The sequence below is a fragment of the Caretta caretta genome, chromosome 1, assembly GCF_965140235.1.
Source record: "Caretta caretta isolate rCarCar2 chromosome 1, rCarCar1.hap1, whole genome shotgun sequence".
In the NCBI taxonomy this organism is placed as follows: Eukaryota; Metazoa; Chordata; order Testudines; family Cheloniidae; genus Caretta; species Caretta caretta.
Genome location: NC_134206.1, coordinates 6,059,083 through 6,079,374, shown reverse-complemented (window position 1 = coordinate 6,079,374; position 20,292 = coordinate 6,059,083). Strand labels below are relative to the sequence as shown.

At 44.9% G+C, this 20,292-nt stretch overlaps 1 pseudogene; it reads right to left on the bottom strand.

Moving 5' to 3' along the window:
* Positions 1-206: 206 nt before the first annotated feature.
* On the bottom strand, positions 207-1,146 carry LOC125644375 (olfactory receptor 52D1-like; annotated as a pseudogene).
* Positions 1,147-20,292: the final 19,146 nt, after the last annotated feature.

Here is a 20,292-nt window from a genome sequence, read left to right as displayed (position 1 = left end):
AGGTGATGGTCAGAGAGAGGGAACTCAACAATGAAGAGAGCAGTGCTTAGTGATGGAGGGATAAGATGTTAGATGTGAGGAGCTTCTCAGACTCTGAACTTCCATAATGCTGAGCTCAGCCAAACTGGGGCAGAGCACCCTTGATTAGTGAGGAGATATCCTTTCCCCTCTTATCACACAGCTTTAAAGTCAGTGGCCCCCGGCAATCAACTTCTGCAGGTGTATTTGCCCACTTTGTCACGAAGCTCTTTGGTTTTGACCCCATAAATGATAGGGTTGAGCATGGCGGGCACAAGGAGATAGAAGTTAGCGAAGGTGACGTGTACATGGGAAGCAAGTCCTTGACCAAACCTTTGTGTCAGGTAGGAGAAGAGACAGGGAATATAAGACATCAGAATAATAAAGATGTGAGCTGTGCAGGTGTTAAGGGCTTTCTGGTGGTCTTTCTTGGAGGAGATTCTGAGGACAGCCCTGATGATCAGACCGTAGGACAGCACAATGAGCATCAGGTCTAACCAGATGACTACAAGAGCTGTCACCAAACCATATGTCCCTGTTGACTGTGATATCCCCACATGACATCTTTGCCACAGCTATGTGCTCACAGTATGTGTGGGGGATAATGTGGTTGCCACAGAATGGCATCCTGCTGAGGAGCAGGGGCATGGGCGCAATGAAGAGAACAGCCCTTATCAAACCCACAAGACCTAGCTTATCTATTCATGCATTGGTGAGTATGGTCGTGTATCTTAGAGGGTTGCATATGGCAACATAGCGATCAAAGGCCATTGTCACAAGTATGGATGGGTGCAACACAGTAACCATGTGAAGGAAGAACATCTGGGTGAGGCAGCCACCCACAGTAATGCCTTTCAAATTAAACTAAAATATACAAAGTGCCTTTGGAATGACGGAGGTAGACATGCCGATATCTGTGAGTGCCAGCATGCAGAGCAGCCAGTACATTGGCTTGTGCAGGGTCTGCTCTTTTCCTACAACAAACAGAACCATACAATTTCCAAACAGGCCGATAATGTAGAACATAGAGAAAGGGATGGAAATCCAGACATAGGCAGCTTCCAGGCCTGGGATGCCCATTAGGATAAATGGGGAAGGGTCAGAGGGGGTGAGGTTGAAACCTGCCATGAGGTGGCTGAGGCGTTGACCAGGTTCAGAAATGCTCAAGGTGCCTGTGAAGGGAGAGAAGCAGAGTGAGGGGGGTTACACATCTGACAACAAATAGTATGGTAAATATTTTATAGTTATTAATAATCTAGAAATGGGGGTGAACAGTGAGGTGGGGACATTTGCTTATGGCACCAGATTATTTAGGTCATATTCAAGGAAAGAGAAGTCCTCAGAGGAAGATATCTAAGCCAGGTGAATGGGTGGCATGATGACCGATGAACTTCAATGTAAATATCTTCAGTATGTATGCCTTTTAGAGGGAAAAGCTTGAGGTCCTCAAACACTTTACGTGGTTCTAATTTAATTGTATGAATTCAGTACAAGACACGGTACACAGCTTTGTGAAACCCTAATCACAGTGCAAGCAGAAACTAAGAAAAACATTGTGTCGAAGAAGAATGGGATGGGGAATCATACAGAAAATACAATGCCATGAGATCAGCTAGTCTATGTTTCACTCTCCTCTAGACTCCTCTGTGAGGTACGGTGCACCTTTCTCTCACGGGGTATTGAAGAACTAGAGGGATTCAGGGAAGGGCCGTGAGAATGATCAAGGGCCTGGTTAAACTCTCATACAGAGAGAAAAGTTGAAAAGACTGGAATTGTTACCTTACAAAGGAGATAAATAAGAGGGATATGAGAAAATTCTATACATTACTGACTGGTAGAGAGTTTTCAGGGGGATGACTGGCAGAGAGTAGATAAAGAATGTGTTCTCCCTCTCTGACAACACAAGACTATCCATTTACAATACTTACAGCGAAATAAATATTTTGGAAAGCCTATACGCCAATGTGGTTCAGGGAACCAGTCAATCTCTAGCTGTTAGGCATTAGGGTGACACCCTCAGGATGGTTAAGGCATCCCCTATCAACCTGCTGCTGGGTTTCTTACACCTTCTACTGCAGCACCTGGGGCTGTCATTCTCAGACAGAGGACACTGCACTAAATGGACCATAGGTCTGATCCACTATGAAGTTCATATGTTAGAAAGGAGCGAAGTTTCCACCATGGAAACAGACATTATCCTGCTGGGCTATGACTTTGCGGCCAACAGAATGAGCATGAAGGTCACAAGGGTCTTGGTATTTAGGGCTACAGGCCCGCACCTCTGTTACTTCCCTTGTTTCTTTTGGTGAGACACTTTCTTGCAAGCACCCTGCTTTGTCTGAGTGACAAAGATGCTGGTCTCAATCGTGGGAAGTGCAATGACTCTGAACAAGATTTGGGGGTGTGAAGGGATAATTAGCTTGCCATGAGACTCCCAGTGTGACCATGTGGCCAAAATAGCTAACGTGATCCTGGGATAATAACCAAGGGAACACCAAGTAGGAGCAGAGAGGTTATTTTACCTCTGTATTTGGCGTTAGTGCATCTGCTGCTGAAATCCTGTATCCATTCTTGGTATCCACAATCCAAGAAGGAGGGTTGAGAGACGAGCCACCAGAATGAGTAAAGAATTAAACACCTGCCTTAGAGTGTTAAGGGGAGACTCGGTCACAGTCTCTAAGTACCTACGTGGGGAACCGATATTTAATGTGAGCTCTTCAGTCTAGGAGAGGAAGGTCTAACACAATCCAATGGGTGGAAGTTGAAGTTGGAAACATTCTGACTGGAGATAAGGTATACACTTTTCAAATGGTGAGAGTAATTAACCATGGGAACAATTTTAAAATCAAGATTGGATGTTTCTCTCCAGCAATGGATCTCAGCATTTCCAGACTACTGTATCCCTTTCAGGAATCTGATTTGTTTTGTGTACTCCAAGTTTCACCTCACCTAAAAACTACGTGCTTACAAAATCAGACATAAAAATACCCAAGTGACTCAGCATTCTCTTACTGAAAAATTGCTTACTTTCTAATTTTTACCATGTGCTTATAAAGTAAATACATTGGAATACAAATATTTTACTTACATTTCAGTGTGCAGTATATAGAGCAGTATAAACAAGTCTGTATGAAATTTTAGTTTGTACCAACTTTGCTACTACTTTTCATGTAGCCTGTTGTAAAATTAGGCAAATACCTAGTGGAGTTGAAGTACCTGCTGGAAGGCCTCTGTGCACCCCTAGGGGTACGTATACCCTTGCTAGGAACCACTGCTCTAAAAGATCTTCTCTACTTCAAACGCAAATTATTTCAAGGCACGTCTCTGGCTTGTGCTATGCAGGAGGTCCGAATACATGAGCACAACAGTCCCTTCTGGCCTTGGAAACGACAAACATGCCCTCAGGAGGCAGGTGGAGGCGTTTTGCCTGCAAGCTCGTGCCTGAGCTTCCTGAAGGCATTTTTTCTATGCGTAACACTGGTGAATTTAGCCCTATGGGGAGAAATTCTCCTGTGATTGTGGTGCCTGCGAAATGTGACACTAGGTGTGTTTTTCACGAGACAGAGGGATCCCGTGACACACTGCATGGATGAACGTTTGAGGTGAGAAACGTAATGAGTTGAGCCCATAAAATCACTGCACTGAGGAATGTATGTACAACCCGCGCCATGAATGAGGAACAGAGCTGGCTAACAAATGGTCCCAGAATGTCTTGGTTTAACATTTGTGTCCCAGTGGTCCATTGTTTCAGGCATCTGCCAGTGGCTCCTGCACATGGCAGCTGTATTTATTTAGGCCCTTACGTGTCCCAGAGTTTCCAGCTCTCATTATGTACTGCGCAAATTTCTCGGCTTGCGAGTTGTTCCTGTGTAGCAGTCCCCGAAGCCTCAGGCGGTGTTTGAGATTCTCACTGGTGAGACGCAGTCACTGATTACCCCCCGACCAAGGGAGCAGATGTGATGGGAGGCACCTAACCCCTTGCAGAGGAAAATATGTGGGGAGTGTGGGGCGGCTCGAAGGTTGGGGGAGCCAGGGATGACTGGAAAGCATGGAGCAAACACTAGCGCCCAGCGTGCTGTTGGAATCAGGGCACTCGGGGTTGGGTAGGAGAGAAGGGACAGGGGGTCAGAGTATAATGGGAGATTGAACCATCTGAGAAGCAAAGATCATTGGTTCCTTTCAAAGGTGAAATGTCTGAAGTTACATAACAAAAACAACTGGAAACAAAACTGAATAAAGGTTGTGACATCCAGGCTGCAGCTCTGTGGCTTGCAAGGGAAGAGAGACTCTGAGGCCCGCCAACACGCATTCAAGGCCAGGAAAGGTCCCTGTGCTGGCCTTGAACCAACAATCACAAAGAACAATTCAATTTCAACAGCTCTGCCTGCCTCATCATGTGCATGCCGCTTCCTGCTCCCTAAACACCCAGCATTTGCTCGCCTGTCCTGTACTCCCTGCTCCCAGTCCCCACATGAACCAGTGCTGTCTTCCTGTCCACGTACACCCTGCCTGCCCCAGAACATCCAACTCTTCCTGCCTGTCCATATACCCCCACTTGCCACCTGCCCCATAGTACCCAATGTTGTCCAACTTTCCATGTATGTCCCCCATCCCCAGAACCCACATACAGCCACACAGTGATACCCCTCACCCAGGACCCAAAGCAGGTGCCAGATCCCACAGCAACAGCTCACAGCAATACCTCCATAGACGAGGTTAAACTCAGTGTCTGCGCTGGGGAAAAGGGGGAGATCAGCAACAACTCAGCCTGTGCAGGGAAGGAGAAAGGGACAGACCTGGCGGGAGGGTCAGAGGACTTGGAGACTAAAAGCATCCAGTGTGAGTAACTCTTTCTCAAAATGACATGAAGCTTTAACATATTGCAGCCCGTTAGAAACCCAGACACCCCTTCCTGAGGCTGCTTTTCCATGTTGGCAATTGCTGATGTTACCATGGGGCTGTAGAGGGGTTGCTCACAGGAAGAGGGATAGTCCGGATGGGGGAAGCTGTGAGAAACATTCTGCTACAGTGTGGTAGAAATTACAATACAGTCTAACTCACACACCCCACCCCAGGAGGCCTCAATATGCATCTTTGGTCTGTACATAAGGCAGGATGTCCACACACACAGACAGACACACTGTGCATTCTGGGAACTCCCTGGTGAGTTTTCCAACACCACCTGGTTATTATTACTGCCTTTGGGGATTCTCATCCTTTCCAGAGATGCAGGGACACAGAAAGAGCTGACCCCTTTCTCCCCTCAGAAAAAAAATGTTCTCCTGATAGTTCTGAACCTCTAAGCATGTGAATGTGAGATTTCAGCAGCTCTCCTGTCAGTTCATCATTGTCCAGATAAGCTCACCCGGCCCTAGAAGTCACTGGAGGCTCATGGCCCATGTAAATCAGGACATTTATTTAAGTCCCTACATGTGGATTTAGGGTGAACTCCTGGCCGTGTTTAGAGTTTGCCGTTGATCTGAGTAGGACCAAGATTTCACCCTTAATGTTTATCGTTTGGCTACCAGCTGTGAAAATCATGAAAGATGCGGATTCCAAAACATATGTGCCCTGATTTTGCTGTCAGGGAGCCCACTGTGAAGGCAGAATGTGAGAGCAGAATCTGGCCAGTGTGTGACCCATTCTTGTTGTGAACCCTCTGGTTCACAGATACCCACTGCAGAGGCTTTGGCTGAACTTCCTAAAAGGACAATGACGTTGCTGAACTGGAAAACTTGAGGGAACAGAGGTAAAACCACACAGCCCAAAAAAGAAAGCTACCAAGACAGATAGAAGGACACAGTAAGAGACAAGGAACTGATCTGAAAAACAAATATTTGCCTAAACTACTTCCAATACATTTGTATTTCCCATTGTAAATCTCATGAACTGTTTAGTATTGTACTACTAAATACTAAACAGTTCAAGTCACCACGCTGGTGAATTCCTGGCTAGATGGTTCTTGACTTGAACCCTGGAACCCTTCCTGAACCCTGTTACGAATTACACCTTGTAGGACACGCACACAACTGCTGATGAAGTGAGCTGTAGCTCACGAAAGCTCATGCTCAAATACATTGGTTAGTCTCTAAGGTGCCACAAGTACTCCTTTTCTTTTTGCGAATACAGACTAACACGGCTGTTCCTCTGAAACACAACTGCTGCGAATTATACCTGGTAGGACACGAACACCAGTGCTGCGAATTATACCTGATAGGTCATGCACAGTTAGAATCTAGGCTGAGGCACAGAAACAAAGTCCACAACTGCAGAGTTCCCAAAAGACACTAAGTTTATTACGCTCGAGCGTGGTGCCCCCCTGCTAGCCAGGAGGGGAACATGAATGCAGATTATACAAAGATTATATACCTTTTAGCAAAGCATGTTGCCCTCGTGCATCGGAAACCTTAGCCAATAAACAAACCCTTGTTTTATCTACCACCTATCCCTGCTTGGTGCATTCCTTGTGCTATGCCAGTATGTTAATTACACAGCATGGTCCTAAAGCCATGCATCAGTAACTTTTATTATCAGGATGGGAGGCCTCACATCAAGGCCAAGAAACCGGGAGTTAAAGACTGACAAAAACCAGATACTGGGAGTCAAGGCAGGCTGGAGACAAGGAGGAGGATTTTCACAGGGATTCAATATCTAAGGATTACTCCTCCTGGTGTATGATGTGCTGGCATTTAAACAATGGTGGGCCCCAAACCAAAATGGAGTCACATGTGCTAACTTTTCCTTAACAACCCTCAGCACTAACTTTAATGCAGAAACAGGCAACTCACCAAAATCCACTCAGCAAAGAGAGGAAATATCCTTACTGCCACAGGAAAGCGGAGCCCTAAGTATCAGTGTATGAATCTCACGTCTGACACTCAGCATGCCGGACAGTGACCTTTATGATTCCCCTGAGAACTCTCTGGTTGGCCAGGACTCACAGACAATTTCCTTAGCTCCGTGAGCAGGGGGAAGAGCAGAAAATAGACCCTGGAGAACTACAACTTGAGAGCCGCCCCCGGGACAGAAGAAAATATTCGCCAATAACAAAGGAGCTCAGATTGTCAAGGCAAACTGAGTCTTGCAGACTGTACAACCTAGCAATTGACAATAGTTTTTTTTAATTATTATTCTGGGTGTAATGTACTGCCATCTGCACTATGTGTGGGAATGCTGCTACCACACAGGGGACCAAAAACCATTTTCAATTGATCATAGCAGTGTACCGCTGCATACTGCCCAGGCAGTTGGAATATACAGTGCACTAGCCACTGAAAAGTCAATGTCACTCTGTGAAGGCCAAATGAAGTGGTCCTTAATTGATGCAAACTGAAGGGTGTGGAAAAAGCTTTCTTCTCCCAGGATTCTGGCATCAAAAGTATTTGCCAATATCCCTTTGTAAGGTCTAAAGTGGATATCTATCTGGCAGCTCACAACTATTCTAATATTTCATCTACTCTCTGCATCAGATAAGCATCACATTTCAATACTGTGTTGACTTTTCAGAAAAAGGTTTTTAGTTTGAATCCAAAGTCTATAGGTTTTGCTGTGTCACACTGCCTCCGGGTTCAGTGTGATTGATCACCCATCAATTGCAAACATGACTTTCAGCCTGGAACCTGACTTTGATCTTCCTTCCATTGTACTTTTGTTGTTCTTTTCTTTTTAGGGTGGACCCTTCTTACTTGGTTAGGGTTGTTGTCTGCATCTTCAGCCATTGGTGTTTGAACTTTATTTCATCAAGTCTGGCTGGGGCTGGAGGTTGATTCCATTATCCATACATACCTCATTCACGCACCTAAACTAAACTAATAAGATTACGGCCAGGTTTTGCAAAAATGAAGGTTGCAGCAAGCTTTTACAAAATGGAGTGAGCATTTCAAAATGGAGTTTGGGACAGGTTAAAATGGAGTTTGAGTTACAATATAGACAAGTATAATGAACGACAAACAGTGAGCAGAGGTTACAATGTTGAAACAGTGCAAGTTTCAGCGATTTAAGCAGCAATTGGATTGAAAGTGAAACTCAATTAGCCAGTTATTGGGGTACCTGGTTTTATGAATGAATGTAGTTTCATTCATAAAACTTTACTTATGAAGTTATATTAATAAAGTGAACAATTAAAAACAATTTCATTGATCAGTTCTACAAGGGCTCTCAACCTTCCTAACTGACACACAAAATATGTCTAACTAGTGGGTGTCAGGGGGAAACATTCCCTGGGGGCAAGTTATCTCATAGCTGCTTATTGTAGAGCTTCTTTCACCTTCCTCTGAAGCATCTGGACCTGGCTACTGGATACTGGGCTAGATGGACTACAGGTCTGATCCAGTTTGGCAGTGCTTATTTTCCTACTGGTTGTGTAAATCCAAGAGTACGTTTTTGCTGATCTTAATTGAGCTCCTGAGAATCTCTAGACTTGCACTGGGAGCAGAAAGATGTCTTGTTAATAGGGCTATTGATTAATCACAGTTAATTCATATGATTAACTAACCAAAAATTAATCATGATTAATCACAGTTTTAATCCCACTGTTAAACAATAGAACACCAATTGAAATGTATTAAATATTTTTGGATTTTTTCAGCATTTTCAAATATATTGATTTCAATTACAACTCGGAATACAAAGTATATAGTAAAAAGAAAAGGAGTACTTGTGGCACCTTAGAGACTAACCAATTTATTTGAGCATGAGCTTTCATGAGCTACAGCTCACTTCATCAGATGTTTACCGTGGAAACTGCAGCAGACTTTATATACACACAGAAATCATGAAACAATACCTCCTCCCACCCCACTGTCCTGCTGGTAATAGCTTATCTAAAGTGATCAACAGTCTGCTGCAGTTTCCACGGTAAACATCTGATGAAGTGAGCTGTAGCTCACGAAAGCTCATGCTCAAATAAATTGGTTAGTCTCTAAGGTGCCACAAGTACTCCTTTTCTTTTTGCGAATACAGACTAACACGGCTGTTCCTCTGAAAAAAGTATATAGTGATAACTTTATATTATTTTTACTTGCACTGTAAATATTTGCACTGTAAAAATGATAAACAAAATAAATAGTATTTTTGAATTCACCTCATACAGGTACCATAATGTAATCTCTTTATCGTGAAAGTGCAACTTACAAATGTATGGGTTTTTTGGTTACATAACTGCACTCAAAAACAAAACAATGTAAAACTTTAGCGCCTACAAGTCCACTCAGTCCTACTTCTTGTTCAGGAAATCACTAAGACAAACAAGTTTGTTTACATTTATGGGAGATACTGCTTCCTACTTCTCATTTACTTATGTCACCTGAGAGTGAGACCAGGTGTTCACATGACACTTTGTAGCCAGCACTGTAAGGTATTTACATGCCAAATATGCTAAAAATGTGTATGCCCCTTCATCCTTTGGCCACCATTCCAGAGGACATGCTTCCATGTTGATGACTCTTGTTAAAAAATATGCTAATTACTTTTTTGACTGAACTGCTTGGAGGAGAATAGTCTGTCTCCTGCTCTGTGTTTCCCACATTCTGACATATATTTCATGTTACAGTAGTCTCAGATGATGACGCAGCAAGTTGTTCATTGTAAGAACACTTTCACTGCAGACTTGACAAAACACAAAGAAAGTAACAATGTGAGATTTCTAAGGATAGCTACAGCACTCAACCCAAGGTTTACTAATTTTCTTTTGGACGAAGTGCCTTCCAAAATATAAGAGGGATCAAGGTGTGGAGCATGCTTTCAGAAGTCTTAAAAGAGCAACACTCCAATGCACAAACTACAAAACCCGAACCACCAAAAAAGAAAATCAACCATCTGCTGGTGGCATTTGATTCAGATGATCAAAATGAACATGCATTGGTCCACGCTGCTTTGGATCATTATCAAGCAGAATCTGTCATCAGCATGGACAAATCTTCTGAAATGGTGGTTGAAGCATGAAGGGACATATGAATGTTTCATGAATCTGGCACATAAATATCTTGCAACACCGGTTACAACAGTGCCATGTAAATGTCTGTTCTCACTTTCAGATGACATTGTAAACAAGAAGCAGTCAGCATTATCTCCTGCAAATGTAAACAAACTTGTTTGTCTGAGCGATTGGCTGAACAAGAAATAGGACTGAGTGGACTTGTAGGCTCTAAACTTTTACAGTGTTTTATTTTAGAATGTGTTTTTTCTGTAAATTATTCTACATTTGCAAGTTCAATTTTCATGATGAAGAGATTTAATTACAGTACGTGTATGAGGAGAATTGAATAATACTATTTATTTTGTTTATTACAGCATACATATTTTTAATAAAAATAAAGTGAGAACTGTACACTTTGTATTCTCTGTTGTAATTGAAATCACTATATCTGAAAATGTAGAAAACATCAAAATATTTAAATAAATGGTATTCTATTAGTTTTTAACAGTGTGATTAATCACAATATTAATTGCAATTATTTTTTTTTAATTGTTTGACAGCCCTACTTGTTAAATATCATCTAGTCTCCTGTTCTTTTTCCTTTTAGGAAGGAAAGTTCAAAACTCCTCGGACCTGCCCAGTCCATTATGTCAGCTGTTAATGACACCAAATTCAACTCTGCAGTGTTCCTTCTCACCAGGATACTGGGGCAGAAAGACGTCCATGTCTAGATCTCTATCCCCTTCTGCTTAATGTATGGGTAAGCAAAGTCAGGATGACCTCCACCCTGACAACTGATGGTGAGTTGTGGCAACTTGTGGAAAAGAACTTCAGGGGTTGATCTCATTTGCATAGGCACACCCACCCCGCCTAGCATGAGCCCATAACTGCTGAAATGGTCACTTTGGCTGCTGTGGGATCCCTAGTTTCTCTCTTATTGGGGCAGGAAGAATAAATTGTTATTATCCTGATTATGTGAATCAAGGACAGTGGAACTGTACTTGAGGGACTCGCACTTGCTAGGCAAAGGACATGGGTTCCAAAATGCAGTTAATTGAGAGAAGCTGGGGACAGGTATTAATACCTGGTGGTATGGGCCCCTGGTGAGGGCCCTACATGCCAATTGGACCTCCTTCTCCCTCCACTGTGGAATGTCAGAGCTAATTTTGATTCCATTAGGAGTCTAGTTACAGGCTGCTGATCTGAATTCACTTTGGGCCAATGGTGCACCAGCACTGAGGCTCCCCTATTATGAGCTGAATTCACAAAACAGCTAAAATTACTAAGAGCTGAAATCACTGAGTGTTGTTTTAAGTAGTGGTGGAGCCTGAAGATATATTGCGGAGCAGTTTGCGGGACAGCTGGAGCAGCTCATGGGACAGCTGGCAGAGTGGAGTGGCTGGGGAAGTTGGAAGGGACCTCAGAAGGCCATCCAGTCCAACCCCCTGCTCAAAGCAGGACCAATCCCCAACTAAATCAAAGCAGCCAGGGCTTTGTCAAGCCTGACCTTAAAAACTTCTAAGGAAGGAGATTCCACCACCTCCCTAGGTAACGCATTCCAGTGTTTCACCACCCTCCTAGTGAAAAAGTTTTTCCTAATATCCAACCTAAATCTCCCCGACTGCAACTTGAGACCATTACTCCTTGTTCTGTCATCCGCTACCACTGAGAACAGTCTAGATCCATCCTCTTTGGAACCCCCTTTCAGGTAGTTGAAAGCAGCTATCAAATCCCCCTTCATTCTTCTTTTCCGTAGACTAAACAATCCCAGTTCCCTCAGCCTCTCCTCATAACTCATGTGTTCCAGAGCCCTAATCATTTTTGTTGCCCTTCGCTGGACTCTCTCCAATTTTTCCACATCCTTCTTGTAGTGTGGGGCCCAAAACTGGACACAGTACTCCAGATGAGGCCTCACCAATGTCAAATAGAGGGGGACGATCACGTCCCTTGATCTGCTGGCAATGCCCCTACTTATACATCCCAAAATGCCATTGGCCTTCTTGGCAACAAGGGCACACTGTTGACTCATATCCAGCTTCTTGTCCACTGTAACGCCTAGGTCCTTTTCTGCAGAACTGCTGCCTAGCCATTTGGTCCCTATTCTGTAGTGGTGCATAGGATTCTTCCATCCTAAGTGCAGGACTCTGCACTTGTCCTTGTTGAATATCATCAGATTTCTTTTGGCCCAATCCTCCAATTTGTCTAGGTCCCTCTGTATCCTATCCCTACCCTCCAGTGTATCTATCTCTCCTCCCAGTTTAGTGTCATCTGCAAACTTGCTGAGGGAGCAATCCACACCATCCTCCACATCATTTATGAAGATATTGAACAAAACTGGCTCCAGGACCGACCCGTGGGGCACTCCACTTGATACCGGCTACCAACTAGACATGGAGCCATTGATCACTACCCGTTGAGCCCAACAATCTAGCCAACTTTCTGTTTCTCTAATGCTTTGTGCTCTTTACTAATAAAACTACTAGATTTAAGGAGTCTGGGGGTTACTGTATAGCTCTGGTCTAAAGCACCTGAAGAGAAGGGACTAAGGTGTCCAGTCAGACCTGCTTGGTGATAAGCGTTTAGCATAGATGAGGTTTTGTTCCCAGCTCGAAGAGTGGGACAATTGTGAGACTTCCTCCAAGACAGGAAAGACCGGGTTTAGAGAGTAAAGGGATGATATATCCCGGTTTTATTGTGACAATTCTGATTCTTCTTGTCCAGTGTCTATCCTTGTTGAGTGCCTATCATGATTCAGAGTAGCAACTTGTTCAAGCTGCATCCAAGATAATGATCCACTCAGGATAGTGATTCATGAAATTCATAGAATTTAAGGCCAGAAGGAGCCATTAGATCATGTAGTCCAGAGATTCTCAGACTGAGGGCGGGCCCCCCTGGGGATGTGTGGAATGTATTCGGGGGGTGGGGTGTGTGTATATATATATATCTGTAGCACGATGGTCACCTGCTCCGGGCTCGAAAGGGTTACAGCCAGCCCTGGGAGAGGGCTGGGGCTGTGAGCGAATGGCTAGGCTGATGGGGAAGGCAGCCACAGCTGGGGCCATGCCCCAATCAGGCCACAGCAGGCCCTATAAAAGGCTGTGAGCCAGGAGCTCAGGAGAGTCTCTCTCTAGTTGTTGAGAGAGACGGGCCTGGCTGCTGGGGAGCTCACCAGGGTACCTAGAGTGAAGCAAGGCTGGGGAAAGGCCAGAGGAGCTGGGAAGCTCCAGGCTGGAAAAAACTCCAGGCCTTGCTGAAGGCCTAAAGCAGGTACTGGGGTTGCAGAGGGGCAGCCAAAGGTGAGGCAAAGGCAGCAGGTCCAAACCCTCCTGGCCGATGATGAATGGCTTGTACACTGCAGTCTGCCCCAGTAGATGGTGACTGGCAGAAGCCACTGACTGCGGCGAGGTGGGGATAGAGGGTTGGGGGGTTTCCCAGGGAGGGGAGACCCAGAGACTGTGGGCGTACTGCCAAGGGCAGGACCTCGAGAGAAGGGGCACCGGGATCCGGGGGAGAGACACGGGGTCAGCGACAGGTGGGACATTGGCCGGCAGAGGGTGCTCTGACAGTTGGTCAGCTAATTCCCTGGATGACCAGCAGGAAGCGCCGCACCGCTGAGTCCACGCATCACTACAATATCCTTATACAAGACACTGGTGAGACCTCCTCTGGCAAACTGTAAATTTCTGGTCAATCGTATTCAAGAAAGCAGAATTCAGACTGGAACAGGTGCAGAGAAGTGCTCCTAGGATAGTCAGAGCAATGGAGGGCCTGGCTCATGAGGAGACTGGAAGAGCTTGGCTGGTTGAGCCTAAGACAACACAGGCTGAGCAGGGATCAGATTGTTCTATAAAAACATTGGGGCAGGGGAGGGGTAAACACCAGGGCAGGAGACGAGCTCCTGAAGCTGAAGGACAGTGTTGGCACAAGAACAAACGGGGATCAACTGGTCAAGAGCAAACTGAGGCTGGAAAGGAGAAGGAGGTTTCTGACCATCCGAGCAGGGAGGTTCTGGAACAGCCTCCCAACAGGACCAGTGGAGATTGGGGGACAAAAGCTGAGCTTGTTTTCAGATGGAGCTGTGACGCTGTATGGAATCTGGGGGACACTTTAGAATATTATGAATAACAATATTGTAAAATTGCAATGAGTTATGCTAGATATGCCATGTAAGATATCTTCAAAAATGTTATAATTTGCCAGATATGATAATCTTGTTTATATGCTCGTATCACCTCTGTATTATGAGTTATAGACATGTATGTATGTCTATAGTTCAAACTTGTGCTATGCTTCTGGGTGACACCTCAGACAGTCTGGCATCAGCACTGTGTAACCTGCTTGATGGCCCATTAAAGGACCATCAGCTGTACAATTGACCCATTGAGAGAAGGCAGATACACCTTATGACTCAGCAAGGCATGCAGGGGCGTGCCTATGGACAGAAAAGGCTTCCAAGCCATGTGCTGGGCAGCTCCTGTTTGAAACAAAGGAAGCACAAGCCTTCTGGCAAAAGACTATAAAAGGCAGCTGCATCTTCTCCATTTTGTCTTCTCCATTTTGTCTTCTTACCTCTAGAGGACCATTACTACCTACTGAAGCTCTGCACAAAGGATTGAATGACCCATCCAAACTGTGTCCAGAGAAGGTTAAGGGGTGACTTCATCACAGTCTGTAAGTACCTGAATGGGGAACAAAAGCTTAACAATGGGCCCTTCAGTCTTGCAGAGACAGTTATAACAGGATCCAATGGCTGGAAGCTGAAGCTAGACACATTCAGACTGGAACTAAGTAGTAATTTTTTTAACAATGAGGGTAATTAATCACTGGAACAATTTACCAAGGGACCTGGTAGATTTTCCAGCACTGAAAACTGTTAAATCACGGCAGGAGGTTGTTTTAACAGCTCTGCTCTAGGAGTTATTGTGGGGCAGGTCTCTGGCCTGTGCTAGGCAGGGGTCGGACAAGGTGCTCACAGTGGTGTCTTCTGGCCTTGGGATCTGCCCAGTGGTGTTACTAGCACAGCCCTGCTGCATGGGGTGTTGTACTGACAAATATGTTACAGACTGAGAGGCGCTCGGACACTGCGATAACTGGGGCCAGAGCTAAGTGCCTTAGGGAAATTTCAGCTCTGTGTGCCTCATAATAATAATTTGGGGCACTGGTTGGAGAACTGAACTGAACTGAACTCTTCCCAACACCCCTTGGTGATGAGGCCCTTGGTGATGAGGTGATGAGGTCATCAGCACAGCCCCCTTTGACGAGGGAGTTCTGGGCCCCTCCTCCAGCTCGGCAGCAATAGTGGGAATCAGGACGTGGTTTCAGAGAGTGAAGGGTCTGGAGAGTGTTGCCTGGCTGAACAGAGCCCAGCGGGGCTGCCCTTCAGTCTGATCCTGACCCCCACCCCCTCCATGAACAGTGAGAGCTGCTCCAGCGCTGGAGATCGACCTCACACCCTGCGTCCAAATTTCCATCATCACCAAGATTGGGGGTAGCAGGATCGGGGGAGGGGGTTGTTTTGGTGCAATAGAAAGTTAGCAGCAGGCATTTGGAGCTGGGCTTGGGTTACACCCCTTTCTATTAAGAATGTGCATGGCCTTGCTTACCCTGTGTATGCACTTCTCATGCCTGATCAAGAGGAGGAGACCCTCTGAGCTGTGCCTGCCATAACAGTACCTGTTATGTCCAGATGTCTGTGGCATAACCCTGTTCCATACCCCAGTGCAGAGGGAAATAACGTCTCTGCACTAATGGATTGTGTGACCAGAAATGTCCACTAACTAACCTTCAGTGCCTTCGTTTATGGGTGCTCCACCTGAGGTAGGGCCAGAAGCGCCCCCTTTGGGGATTTTATTGGCAGTCTCGCACTATTTCCTGTCTTTCTTAAAGCCCCAACTTCTGGGATCTAGACACCACACAGGAATCTCTGCTTTCAGGGTTTTTTTTAAACTTTTTTTTTGTTTTTTTTAAAGTGAATTGCAGAAAAGCTAGAAAACCTGACGCAGGTGCACCCCAAAGGTTCAGACACCAATGCAAATGAAAGTGAACCCCACATTAGTATATTTTAAAATCTCATTATTTTTAAATCAATCTCATGGTTTTTTTTTGGTGGGCATGACTCATACTTGTTGTGTGCGGCTTGGTGATCGTGTGTACGTGGTTCAAAAGATCTGAAAAGCAACTAGCAAATAACACAAAAACTAAAAGCACATTTTTAAAGTACATCAGAAGCAGTAAGCCTACCAAATACTGAGGGGGGCCACTGGAAGATCGAGGGGTTAAAGGAGCACTCAAGGAAGACAAGACCTTTGCAGAAAGGCTAAGTGGACTCTTTGCATCGGTCTTCACTACAGATGATGTGAGGGAGATTCTCAAACCTGAGCCATTCTTTTTAGGTGACAAATCTGAGGAACCGTCCCACACTGAGGTGTGAGTAGAGGAGGTTTTGGAACAAACTGATAAATTAAAGCGTAATAAGTCACCAGAACCAGATGGGATTCACCCAAGAGTTCTGAAGAACTCAAATACCAAATTGAAGAACTATTAACTGTGGTATGTAACCTATCGCTTAAATCAGCCTCTGTACCAGATGATTGGAGCTGTGATGCTGATTTTTTAAAAAAGGCGCCAAAGGAGATCTTGGCAACTACAGGCTGGTAAGCCTAACTTCTGTACCAGGCAAATTTGCTGAAGCTATAGTAAAGAACAGAATGAACACACTTTGTTGGGGAAGAATCAACACAGCTTTTCAAAGGGAAATCCTGCCTCTCCAATTTATTATAATTCTTTGAGGGGTCAACAAACATGTGGGCAACGGTGATACAGGGCACACAGTGTACTTGGATTTTCAGAAAGTCTTTGACAAGGTCCCTCATGAAAGGCTCCTAAGAAAAGTAAGCAGTCATGGAATAAGAGGGAAGGTTCTCTCCTGGATCAGTAACTGTTTAAAAGTTAGGAAACAAAGGGAAGCAATAAATGGTCAGTTTTCAGAATGGAGAGCGGTAAATAGTGGTGTCCTCCAGGGGTCTGTACTGGGACCAGTCCTATTCAACATATTCATAAATTATCTGGAAAAAAGAGGTAAAGAGGGAGGTGGCAAAATGTGCAGATGATACAAAGCTACTCAATATATACTTCAGGGTTTCCTCCCCACTCTGAACACTAGGGTACAGATATGGGGATCCACATGAAAGACACCCTAAGCTTATTTCTACCAGCTTAGGTTAAAACTTCCCCAAGGCACAAATTTTTTGCCCTTGGAGGGTATGCTGCCACCACCAAGTGATTTAACAAAGAATCAGAGAAAGGACCACTTGGAGTTTCTATTCACCAAAATATCTCCCCAAGCCCTTACACCTCCTTTCCTGGGGAGGCTTGAGAATAATATCCTAACCAATTGATTACAAAGTGATCACAAACCCAAACCATTGGGTCTTAGGACAATAGAGAAATCAGTCAGGTTCTTAAAAGAAACAGAATTTTATTAGAAAGAAAAAAGGTAAAAGAAGCACCTCTGTAAAATTAGAATGGAAGCTAATCTCACAGGGCAATCAGATTTAAAACACAGAGGATTTCCCTCTGGGCAAAACTTTAAAGCTACAAAAAGAAAACCAGGAATAGACCTTCCTCTCAGCACAGAGAAAGTCACAAGCCATAACAAAAGTAAACTAATGCATTTCCTTGCTAGTACTTACTAATTCTAATGGAGTTGGATTGCTTGCTTTCTTGATCTCTCTCCAGCAAGCACCCAGAATAGACAGACAAAGCCTTCCCCGCCTCCCCCCGCCACCAGATTTGAAAGTCTCTTGTCCTCTTATTGCTCCTTTTGGTCAGGTGCCAGCCAAGTTACCTCAGCTTCTTAACCCTTTACAGGTAAAAGGATTTTGTGCCTCTGGCCAGGAGGGATTTTATAGTACTATATACAGGAAGGTTGTTACCCTTCTCTTTATATTTATGACAATACATAAATCCAAAGAAGATTATGAAGAGTTACAAAGGGGGATCTCACAAAATGGGTTAAATGGGCAATAAAATGTCAGATGAAATTCAGTGTTGATAAATGCAAAGCAATACACATTGGAAAACATAATCCCAACTAGCCATACAAAATGATGGGGTCTAAATTAGCTGTTTTTAGAGAAAAAAGAGATCTTGGAGTCATTGTGGATAGTTCTCTGAAAACATCCACTCCATGTGCTGCAGCAGTCAAAAAACACTAACAGAATGTTGAGAATCATTAAGAAAGGGATAGGTAATAAGGCAGAAACTATATTGCCTCTATATAAATCCCTGGTATGCCCACATCTTGAATACTGCATGCAGTTCTGGTCGCCCCATCTCAAAAAAAGATATATTGGAATAGGAAACAGTACAGAGAAGGGTGACAAAAATATTTAGGGGTATGGAACAGTTTCCATACGAAAAGAGATTGGGATTGTTCAGCTTGCAAAAGAGATGAGTAAGGGGGGGTATAATCGAGGTCTATAAAATCATGATTGGTGTGGAGGAAGTATATAAGGAAAGTGTTATTTACCCCTTCACAAATGCTAGGGGTCACCCAATGAAGTTAGTAGGCACCAGGTTTAAAACAAACAAAAGAAAGTACTTTTTTCACACAATGAACAGTCAGCCTGAGGAACTCATTGCCAGGGGTTGTTTTGAAGGCCAAAAGTATAACTGATCCAAAAAAGAACTAGATAAGTTCATGGAGGATAGGACCATCAATAGGTGTTAGCCAAGGTGGTCAGAGACACAACCTCATGCTCTGGGTGTCTCTAAACCTCTGAGAGCAGACAATGGGGGATGGATCACTTGATAATTGCCCTGTTCTGGTCATCCCATCTGAAGTATCTGCACAGGCCACGGTCAGAAGACAGGACACTGGGCTAGATGGGCCATGGGTCTGACTTAATATGGCTTTTCTTATGTTCTTAAATTTCTCCACTGGGGGATGGGCTCCTGCAATCAAGCCTTTTCCAGGGGCTTCCTCTGTTATAGAGCTGGCTTAGCCACCCTAGCAGATGTCCAGGAGTTGCTCAGTGTGGGAGGGTGATGGGGAGCTAGTGCTGCCACCTAGGGGTGTGGTGCTGTAGCACAAAGGACAGAGGCTCATGGTCTGATCTAGAGCTGGGCTGGAAAACAGTCTCCCCCCGACCCCCGAAATATTTTGACCCAAACTGAAATGTTTCCTTTTTCATTCACTTCTTGGGGTGAGGTTTCATAGAAAATGGATCATTCTCTGAAACCTCAGTTGACATGATGCTGCCAAGCTGCAGCTGCCTGGATTTCCAAGAGAAATTGGAGGCTTTTCATCTGCATCTCCCTCGTAATGTAAATGAAGGTTTTGCTGACGGAGTCTCTGGCTGCATTCTGGGTATGGAAAGGTCGAAACCTCCCGACCAGTCCGTGGCTGGGGTACTGTGCCCATCTGCTACTCTAACCAGCCCTCCCATCTCTGTGCAGTCCCCTCCACAGTGTACAACGCCCCCTCAGCAGATCCTGCTGGAGGTGGCTAGAGTGACAGGCCCTGGTAGCATATCTCTGATGAACCTGTGCTAGCAGGGAGCTGGAGAGGGTTGTGGAGGCACAGAGATTTTGGGTGGGCCTCGCTAGATCACTGAGATCTGTGTATAACATTGGGGACCATAGATCCTGGGGCCCCTTTTTCATTTTCATTCCTCAGGGACAAGGGAAGGGACCTCCCATCCTGGAACGATTGGAAGGAAATTTCCATGTAGGGAGCCATGTGGACTCTCCCATCGCTGGCCTGAACCCTGGGTTTGTAATGCACGGAAGGGGGCTGCTGGGGAAAAATCTAGTCCTATATTATTATTATAATTATTCTCTTTTATATTATTTCAGAAAGATTACAGCTGTGATTTACCACTCAGCTGCCCCCGAGGTAGTCATGGGACGAATCAGAACCATAGGAATTGTGATGAAAAGCCCAGATTCCAGGAGCAGAGCCTGCAGCAGGGCTTGGGCTGCAGTTCAGTTGGGTAGCATCACCACACATCCCCTGTGATTTGGGCTCCTGCAGTTTGCCATTGGCCATGATGGGGGTTAAATCTGGTGCACAATAAGCCAAGCAGGTGAGGTTCCCTGATGGCCAAGTGGCTCCCAAGGAGTTGTGTAAGCATGCTTCATAAAGGAAGTTGCCTCCCTGATCTCAACAGATACTGCCTGCTGCCTATGCAATCTCCCCAGTGACCCTCTGTCCTTTACGGTGAAGACCTCTGGTGTCAGCAGCTCCCCTTCAGCAGGAACTGGGTACGCCGGCAGGTTTCACTACCTTTAAAATGTGAAGTGAAGGGGAAAGGCTGCAAACCGTTTCCATTGGCAGATGTTCTGTGCAGAGGCAG